At 56.2% G+C, this 10,190-nt stretch overlaps 1 non-coding gene across 1 annotated transcript; it reads left to right on the forward strand.

Moving 5' to 3' along the window:
* Positions 1-9,150: 9,150 nt before the first annotated feature.
* TRNAC-GCA (transfer RNA cysteine (anticodon GCA)) lies at positions 9,151-9,222 on the forward strand. Its single transcript has one exon. It is a non-coding gene; the product is annotated as a tRNA-Cys (tRNA).
* Positions 9,223-10,190: the final 968 nt, after the last annotated feature.

The raw sequence follows: 10,190 nt of genomic DNA on the forward strand, positions 1-10,190 counted from the left end.
ATGTCTATTTCAGTAATAGAACATGGGCCAAGGCAAGTAACGCACGCTGAGTGATTTTCTACACCTTTAGTGCACTGAATCCTCACAACTACCCCAAAACTTGCAGGATTCAAATGGCAGGAGAGGTACTGAGTCGAGTTTGTAGAGTTCCGTTAAAAAAAATTTTTTTTTTAATTTTTTAGATGTTTATTCATTTTTGAAAGAGAGAGAGAGGGAGACAGAGCATGAGTCGGGAAGGGGCAGAGAGAGAGGGAGACACAGAAACTGAAGCGGGCTCCAGGCTCTGAGCGGTCAGCACACAGCTGGACGTGGGGCTCCAACCCACGAACCGTGAGATCATGACCCGAACCGATGTTGGATGCTTAACCGACTGAGCCACCAGGAGCCCCAAGAATGTTTGTTATACCTTGGCCATCTCTACTGAGCCATTCCTGAACTTCTTATTTTATTACTTCTAGTAATGCATGATAAATATTCCATGCCCATGCAGGATATGTTTTTGAAATATGTCTTTGTTCTAACTACTCTTAAGGGCTGGCTTTCAACATTTTCTAGCTCTATTTCCTGGCAGCCAGGACCTGGTCTCCTAGTGCGGAGGGTGCTCTGGGGCTGGTCAACAAGGCACCTGGGTCACAGGGACCTAATGTCCCAGACAGGTCAGTAGGTCACAAGCCACTGAATGTCAGAGTGGGAGGGCCTTAAAGATACCAAAGCCAGGACAACAGAACCTTTCCTCTGAGTCCTGAGTATGGGGTGGTGTGCTCTAGAACACTCGATGGCTGAAATAGCATTCTGAGTGTGCATTGGTCCCCTGGGAAGTTTTCTGGATCTGACTGTCTCACTCACTTCCTGGCTTCTGCTGGGCTGTGTTCCCAGATGAAAAAAAAAAGTTTGGTTAAGTCATTACCTAAGCTAACGTCACTGTTAATGTGGCAGAGCCGTGATTCGAATCCATTACACTCTGTCCATTTATGATGGTAGTGCTTTGTTATTTCATTTTCCATTGCCCCTGGGTCTTGGTTCAAGATTCTTCCCATGAGGGCTCTGTAGTGCCCGGTGTCTGCTGTCTCTGAAAGTCGGCCAGCTCGGGTCTGTTTGGGGGTCTGACCGGTGAGGTCTTCTGGTGCCCAGAACAAGTTAACCCCATTCCAAAGGACCTGGCATTCCTGTAGCTGGGAATGGCTCCGGTACCTCTCTCGTGGTGGCTGACCCACCTCCTTGTGTCTAGTTGCCGGAATGGCGTATGGGGACTGGCCTCCAACCAGAGGCCCAGATCCAGTCTGCAGAGATCTTCCTTCTGGCCATCTTGACTGCCGTTCAGATCGTGGAGAGGATGGAGTCCCACGGCTGCCAGCTTCAAAGCTTGGAGAGGCAGACAGAGACGGCGGGGAAGAAGCTGGCGGACTGCGAGAGGACGGCCGTGGAGTTCGGGAACCAGCTGGAGGGCAAGTGGGCCGTGCTGGGGACCCTGCCGCAGGAGTACGGGCTGCTGCAGAGGCGGCTGGAGAACACGGAGAACCTGCTGAGAAATGGGAACTTCTGGGTGCCGAGGCTGCCCCCCTGGGCGACAAGGAACTTGGTGCCGGTGGAGAGGGCTTGCTTGCCTTCAGCAGGGTCCTCGGACTCCTAGTGGGGGGAACCCCATGTCTGCCAATGCTTGACCTCCTGGCTCTTAGTGCCAGCCACGAATTGACTTGAAAGGGCTCGAGAAACCTCAGAAGATAAGTGACACAGCTGAGACGTCTCTGCCGTGGCAGACGGCGCAGGGTTTGTTGGGAGGGGTACGGTTGTGCTTGCTGCTCCAGAAGGGTCTCTGAGGGCGAGGGCTGGCTCGGGTAGGGGAATCACAGAAGATCCGTGTGGCCCTAGGAGAGGGGACGAGCACCCAGGAGCCCGGGTCCCGGATCCTTTCAGCCGCTGGGCCCTGCTCTTACCTGAAGCAGATGCGATGGAGATGAGACGGTATTTGCCCAGTGGTTTGGCCAGCGATGCCCTGTGGCCTGGGGGTAGGGAGAGGAGCTGGAGCTGGTTTGAACCGTTCTCCAAAATGGCACTAACCCATGTTGGCGTGGGCGACCTGTACTTCAGGTGTCCCTGACTACTGAAGATGTGGCCGCGTGTCTCTTAGGGCGGGAGTGAGGCAGCCTGGAACACAGCAGAAGGGGCCCTGCGAGCACACGAAAAGGAGCCAGGAGACACTGGTCTCCCTGGGGAAGAGGCTGGCGCCTGGGCGTTTCCAAGCCCAAAGTCCTTGGCTTTATTCCTTTATTGAATCCAATGGGCCCCTTGGATTTGAGAACCCAGAGCACTTTGAGATCATCTGATCAGCTGTCTTCAGGCAGGAAGCAGGTATTCTTAATTCCCATTTTTTTCGGTTTAATAGAATGCAGTGCGATGCAGGGAGGTTCAAAGACTTGCCCAAGGTCTCACGGAGACTAAATGTGAGTTGGCAACTGCTCTTGGCCACACCGCCCTTCCCGTGGCCCCAGGAGCAGCTCGTACCCACACACTTACTTGCCAGCCTGTTCGTTCCTGGTGGGCGGAGGCCACCCCTGATTGGTACTTGCACCTCTGGGACTCGCTGCACACTGTGAGTTCTCAGGAAGCTGCTGCACGAAGGGTTTATTGTGGGCCTGCTCTCCAGGGGTGCCCCAAGTCCAGAAAATGAGGTTCAGTCCTGGAACACGAAGTTCTTCGGGCTGTGGGCGAAGAGCCAGTGCGCGGGCGCTCGCGCGTCGGTGTGACACACGGCTGGGCCGGTTTTGTCTCTTCCACACTCCCCTTCCGTCTCAGCTTGCACACCTGAATCCTCCCACTGCTTTGAGCGGCTCAGCAGTTAGCTTTCTGTCCTCTCTCCTCCTTGGGAGGCTGGGGCCCAGAGCCTTCCTTCCCTTTGCCTGGCCACAGGTTTTCCTCTTCCAAAAGGTGGACCCGGGGTGCTGCGAGGCCTCCGGCTGAGGGGAGCGCGTGGAAGGGAGGGCCTCAGTAGGCCTGTGCCGCAGGGTACACGCACCGAGGGCTGACCTCCACGTGGGACTCGCTCCCCGTCCCGGGCCTCTGTCTCCCCATCTGGCAAGTTGGGTGGCTGGACCAGGTGACTTTGGGTTCTCCCTGCCTTTCTTGGATTCCACTTTGTCCCCTGTGGGGGCAGCAGGACCAGAGCCTTCTTCCCGGCCTGGTCAGGAGCACTGCCTGCCTGGGGAGCACCGGCGCTCTGCTGCGCCCCAAGCTCAGTGCTGTCCTCCACACATCTTGACGGGGGTGGACCCTACTCCGAACCTCCGGCGGGCACCCTTTCCCTGCAGGGCCTGCAGAGGCGAGCCCCATCACCGCCTTCATGCGGCCTGGGCCCCCTTTCCTCCCTCCTAGACTGTGCCACCACCAAGCCTCTGGACCCCAGGGGAGGGGGAGGCAGAGCAGCGTGAGAGCCCCCACAGCCTGTCCCCTCAAGACGAGTGCAGGCCCAGCCCCCACCCTCACCTGTACGGGCATTCTGGTATCGGGAGGCCCCTCCCCACCCCCCACCCCCCCCCGTGTGGAGAAACAGAGACAGAGGAGGGTGCAGTGAGCTGCCGACTGGTGGGGCCACATCCGGGTGTCCTGGCCCCCCTCCCCGGGACCCTGCACGGCCCTTTGGGCAGTTAAATGAATGATGAGCCAATAGTAGCTCGGTTTTCTTTCTCTCTCAGATGACCACAGTTCATCTGATCAATATGCAGTTTTCAAAGCCTTTTTTGGGAGGGGTGGGGTGAGGAACCCTTGATTTGAATGACAGCTGGGAACATATAACCCAGGGCAAGGCGGGACCGCTCTGGTTGAAGCAGGGCACAGTACCCTGGAGGCCCCTTCTCTCCGAACCCCAAGGTCATGCATGCCAAGACACCTGTTCCCTGCTTTCTAGACTCACATATTTTACTGGGGAGAAGGGCTGACTTTGGAAGCAGGTTCTTTTGAGGAGGCGAATGAAGTCACGTGGACCTCAGAGCTGGAAGAAGGCGGAGACTGAGCAGGATACTGAGTCTCCTGTAGGATGAGAAAGGGGAGCCTCGAACCTGGGCCCTCTGCAGCGGGACGAAGCAGGGAGCGGGAGAGCGGGTAGGCCGTGCTTTCCGTTGGCCTCTGTGAGCGCTCCCACCCCAGGAGCCTGGGGAGGTGGTGTGGGGCTCCCGCGGCCGCCAGGCTGGGCCCGTGCCGTTGCGGGAGGACTGGGCTGTTCCTAGGCCGCGGCAGCCACGGTTCCAGGCGGCGGCAGCTCGCAGGGAGGTACCCCTGTGCCAGAGGCGCCGGTCCCAGCGCTGCCAGGGCGCTGGGGTTTGCTCCCGAGGTGGGCTCAAGTGAGCACTGGGGAGGTGGGGGAATGAGGTCCTCGGGGGCACTCGGGTCTGTCCTGCGGCCTGAGAAGTCCCTGCCGTTTTGACAGTTACTTTCTTGCATTCCACCCTCTCTGTAAGCTTTTCCAGCCTCCACAGGAGAGAGCTCTGTTTCCTCCCTGGCCCCCAGGACAGGCTTTGCCCTCTGGGGCTGTTTTTGTACCCTCTGCTGTGAACACGGGGGGCGCCGGAGACCTCTTTATTTACTGGACGCTTCCACAGGCAGGTTCTTCCTCTGGAGTCCTAGGAAAAGCGCAGATGGGGTTCTCGTTCAGTACGTCTGGGTGGGGTCGGGGTTCCCACAGGTTCCTCAGGGAACCCCGGGCAGGTCCACATTTGAGAGCCAGGGTCGGCCACCTCGAACAGAGACTACCAGCCTCTACCCTTTGCACGCGTTTGCATTTTGACTCGGCAGATGTTTTCTCACAAGAGAACATTCTCACGGAGAAATGCAAAGGGTGCAGGTGAAGCTGACGGGCTCTCTGTGGTGGCCGCCCTCCCCACCGCACCCCTCCCGAGGGCCCCCACACCGTCACTCTGCTGTGTGGCATTTCGGGCTCCTCTCTCACGCAGTTTCACACACGTGGGAATGGGGGAAAGACGCAGAGTTGAAACGACAGGGAGGCCGTGCCGTGGGTACCGACCTGCAGCTTTTCACTTAACAAAATGTCCTAAGAACCTTCAGGAAAAGGTGGGGTGCGTTTTGATCCGCGTCACTCTCTGGGAGCCTGGGCTGGCCACACGGTGGGAACTTGGTGTCCGGGGCCCGGTCCGTCGTGTAGCCAGCCTGGTGGCCCTGCTGGCCGTCTCCCCAGCATGACCGTGGCACCGCAGAAGGGGACATACTGAGCCCTCGTAGTCCTAGGGACAGAATCTGGTTCAGCCTTGCATGATGTGGATAGCCATGAGACACCGGTGGCCTGGAATGTTCTCCATTCGCTCATTTATGTAACAAAAAGTGAGCCTACCCTGATGCCTGAGGCAGGAAGGAGGGGCAGGAATGACTCCCTGTGCCCACCTTGGGTCTTAGAGATCTCAGAGACTGGTGCCCTTGGTGAGGTCACTTAGCCCTCCGAGGACATTTGCTCCCCACCACTGTGGCATGCAGGCTGTGTGACGGGCTGAATAAACAAAACGAAGTAATGAAACAGCAACTTAGACAAGATAGCGGTGACTGGTGCTGTCCCCGGACAGGCTCTTGGTGTCACAGGCCCAGGCTGCTTCCAGTTCGTTGCTCTATCCTTCCTCAGATGTGGCTTGTTGCCGTGGTTCAAGACGGCTCACTCCCGTGTCTGTAGCCAGTAAGAAGGAAGCAAGAAGGCGGGCGGTGTTCTTGCCCTTTAAGGTCAACGTTGATTTATTGCTTGAAAAAAAAAATTTCTTTTAGTTTTACTTTTGAAAAAAATTTACATCCAAGTTAGCATACAGTGAAACAATGATTTCAGGACTAGATTCCTTAAAGCCCCTTCCCCGTTTAGCCCATGCCCCCTCCCACAACCCCTCCACTAACCCTGCTTGTTCTCCATATGTAAGAGTCTCCTCTGTTTTGTCCCCCTCCCTGTTTCTCTATTATTTTTGTTTCCCTTCCCTTGCGTTCGTCTATTTTGTCTCTTAAGGTCCGCATATGACTGAAGTCGTACGATTTTTGTCTTTCTCTGACTAATTTCGCTTAGCGTCATCCCCTCCAGTGCCATCCTCGTAGTTGCAAATGGCAAGATTTCATTCTTTCTGATTGCCGAGTAATACTCCATCGTAAGTATAGACCACACCTCCTTTATCCATCCATCCACCGATGGCCATTTGGGCTCTTTCCATCCTTTGGCTCTTGTCGATAGTGCTGCTAGAAACATGGGGTGCATGTGTCCCTTTGAAACAGCACACCTGTATCCCTTGGATAAATGCCTGGTAGGGCTGGGTTGTAGGGTAGTTCTTTTTTTTTTTTTTTAATTTTTTTAACGTTGATTTATTTTTGAGAGAAAGAGACAGAGCGTGAGGGGGAGAGGGACAGAGAGAGAGGGAGATACAGAATCGGAAGCAGGCTCCAGGCTCCGAGCTGTCAGCACAGAGCCAGACGCGGGGTTCGAACCCATGAACCGTGAGATCATGACCTGAGCCGAAGTCGGACGCTCAACCGACTGAGCCACTGCTGTTGGTGGCTGGCCCAGGCTCTACCCACACTCGGTATGGCCAGTCTTCAGTCTTCCTGATGTGCGTTCTAATGTGACGCAGTCGTATCTCATCGTGGCTTGTGTTGTCGTCGGTGTCGTTTCTTAGCACGAGCTGGCGTGGGGGTGGGGGCGCAGGGGGAGGGAGAGAGAGAATCCCACGCCCCGCGCAGAGCCTCACTTGAGGCTCCGTCTCCCAACCGTGAGATCATAACCGACGCCGAAATCGAGAGTTGGCCGCTTCACCGACCGAGCCGCCCACGCGTCCTGATCTCATTGTGGTTTTAATTTTTATTTCCCTCATTACCAATGATGTGGAAGATACTTTTCTGTGCTTGTTGCCATCATACGTCTTCTTTGGTGAGGTGTCTGTGCAGGTCTTCTGTCCGTTTTTTTCATTTGGGTTGTTTACTTCTGACTCCGTTTTGAAAGTTCTCTGTATTTAATGGCACAAGTTCTGTGTCAGTTACGCGGCTTCCAGACACTGCCTCCCGGTCTGTGACTTGTCGTTTCACTCTCTTAACAGTGTCTTTCAAAGACCGAAAGTGCTTAATTTTGATGAATTCCAGTTTATCAAGTGAGCTTTTGGTGTCGTGTCTAAGAAAATTTTGCCTAACTTGGGGCGCCTGACTTGCTCAGTCGGTGGAGGGTGCGACTCTTGATCTCGGGGCTGTGAGTTCGAGCCCCGTATTGGGTGGAGAGATTCCTTAAAAATAAAATCTTTAAAAGAGAAAGAAAGAAAGAAAGAAAGAAAGAAAGAAAGAAAGAGAAAGAAAGAAAGAAAGAAAGAAAGAAAGAAAGAAAGAAAGAAAGGTTTTGCCTAATTCAAAGCCACACCCCCGGCTCTCGATCTCAGAGAGAAGCCAGTTTTCTTTAATGGTTGGAAATACCACATATCAGGAAACGCTTTATGAAATTTTCCACGTAAGAACCCGAATATTTCTGTTTTATGGTATGACGGTGTTAAAAAGTGCCCGTTTCTTCCTCAACACGATGCAGCAGGAGCACCACCTTTTGAACATTTTGTGTCACAAACCGGTCGGGGAGCCTCCCCGTCCTGTCATCTCTCCCCGCGGCTGCCGTGACCCCGTTCTGTTAGAATTCGCGTCACCGGGTTGAAAACGGCACGGCCCTGCCCTGCTTAGAACCCACCCGCCCTGCTCTCCTGAGTAATTGGACATTTGGGCCATGTTTACGTGGGGTTTCGTTCTCAGTAAGCACAGTTAACTCAAACAGTGTCAAAGAACCGCCCCTTCCCTCTCCCCAGCGCCTCCGCCGCCACTGTCCTCATAGCGTCTGTCTTTCTGGCCACCTCCCGAGGGGCCAGGCCTAACCAGAGGCCTCTCTCCCCTGCACCCACGCCAGCTCCTTCCGCCTCCCTGTCCTGCCAGCCCCAGGGCGCACACCGTTGGCTCTTTCTGCCCTTGGAGCCACTTCTGGGGCAACCGTCCGAACAAGCCTTCTCCCCAGAGGGCGCTGGCGTGGCACCCGATGTCACGGGGGTGGGAAGGGAGTCCGAGGGGCGGGAGACCCACGCGGAGCGGATGCCAGCCAGCAGCCTCACTGCCGGCCTTCTGGCCGGGAAGGTGCCCATCCGGCTGGGCTCGCCTGGGTTCACGGAGGTTCCGTAGAGGCGGGGGGCAGGCCCCAGGACGCCTAGCCAGGGACCAGGTCCCCCTTGGTCCGCCTCAGGTTGCCACCTCCTTCCCCTACAGTCAGTTGGAACTAAAAATATCACCCCCTTGGGTCAACGGGCCGGTGGCCCCGATGGAAGGGGTCTGCGGTCACTTTTGGCGTGTCCCGGCGGCCTCAGGGGGAGAGCACCAAACGTGTGGACTCATTTCGGGTGCTCGGTCACTTCGCACAGCAGCCCGGGGGCTCTGGGGCCTGCCTCAGTATTTCTGCCCCAAAGGGCTACTTCCCCAAAGGCCTGCGAGCGGCACAGACTATGGAAGACTCCTTCTCCGGGGGAAAGGCACCGGGAGGGGTTGCTAGGGACTCGGGTGGGTGGGGGCAGGGTGGGAAGAGCCTTCTTTGGCTGGGTCCCCCGCCAGTGCCCGGCCTTTCAGATCAGAGGACCGTCCCTCCCCTCCCCTGGCCGCCTCCCCGTTCTCGCTGCCCACAGGGAGCGACCTGCCTTTGCTCCGGTCTTGGGACCCGTGGCTTTCCATGCCCTGGGGGCTCACAAGCGATCCCGGAGGACACCCCTCCTTGAGCGGGAAGCTGGAGCTGGTTCCCGGGATTCCTGCACGGTATTTCTGGGGCTGAGCGGGTGAGCGTATGGTGGAAAGGGAGAAAGGGGTCCTCTGCATCTCGGGGGGTGGTGTCGGGACCAGCTTCTTGTCCCGGACCTGCTCTTCTACCCGGACAGAGACCCCTCGCCTCAGCGCCCCAGCTCAGGGAGGAAGAGGAAGTGGGGAGGCGAAGGGAGGACCAGCCTGGCACGCGGGAGCTGGTTAGTAGGTGTGGAGATGTGAACGCAGGAGTGAGCGACGAGAGGGAGAGCCGGGCTGTCATCGGGCAGGCTGCCCGCCTCCAGGAACTTGGCTGTCACAGTCCAGGGACAAGTCCACTGCACAGTCCAAGAGGTGCAGTTAAGGCTCTGAGGCAGGCCTGGGGGTATAGCTCAGGGGCAGAGCATTTGACTGCAGATCAAGAGGTCCCCGGTTCAAATCCGGGTGCCCCCTTGCCGAGGTCACTTTTGGCCGTGAAGTCTCAAAGAAGAGGCCAGCAATTCTCATGCCTGCCGCCTGGTGTCTGGGTCCTGTTCTGTCCTCATCTCTAGGGTGGCGGTGAAGGTTCCATGAGGGCACGGCTGGTCATGCTGTGCCACAGGCTGTCCCCCACAGACAGTGTCCGGGAGCACCCTCACTGCATTAGCAGGAATCTAGACTTCCAGAATGTTTCCTGGCACACCTTCCTTGTGACCTCGTTCTCCAGCCTCACTGATGTGCAGATACACCTGACCCAATCTTTAAAAACATTTTTGGGGGTGCCAGGTGGCTCAGTTGAGTGTCCCACTCTTTTTTCTTTTTAATGTTTATTTTGAGAGACAGGGAAAGAGGGAGAGACAGACAGCAAGTGGGGGAAGGGCAGAGAGAGAGAGAGAGAGAGAGAGAGAGAGAGAGAGAGAATCCCAAGCAGACTCCGTGCTGTCAGCACAGAGCCCGATGCAGGGCTCGAACCCACGAACTGTGAGATCATGACCTGAGGCGATATCGGGAGTCTGATTCTTAACCAACTAAGCCACCTAGGCGCCCTAAGTGTCCGACTGTTGATTTTGGCTCAGGTCATGATCCCATGGTTGTGGGATGGACCCCTGCATCAGGCTCTGCACTCAGCATGGAGCCTAAGATTGTCTGTCTGTCTGTCTGTCTCTCTCTCTCTGCCCCTCCCCCACCCTCTTTCTAAAAACAAAAAATTATTAAAAACATTCTTTGTTCTTGGGGCACCTGGGTGGCTCAGTCAGTGAAGCGTCCAACTTTGCCTCGGGTCATGATCTCACGGTTCGTGAGTTCGAGCCCCGCGTCGGGCTCTATACCTACTTACAGCTCGGAGCCTGGAGCCTGCTTCCGATTCTGCTGTCTCCCTCTCTCCGCCCCTCCCCTGCTCAGGCTCTGTCTCTCTCTCAAAAAAAATGAACGAACATTAAAAA

This window comes from Lynx rufus, unplaced genomic scaffold (assembly GCF_022079265.1).
Source record: "Lynx rufus isolate CCGP_SWC_20201006 ecotype Redwood Valley unplaced genomic scaffold, mLynRuf1.p SCAF_4, whole genome shotgun sequence".
Taxonomy (NCBI): domain Eukaryota; kingdom Metazoa; phylum Chordata; class Mammalia; order Carnivora; family Felidae; genus Lynx; species Lynx rufus.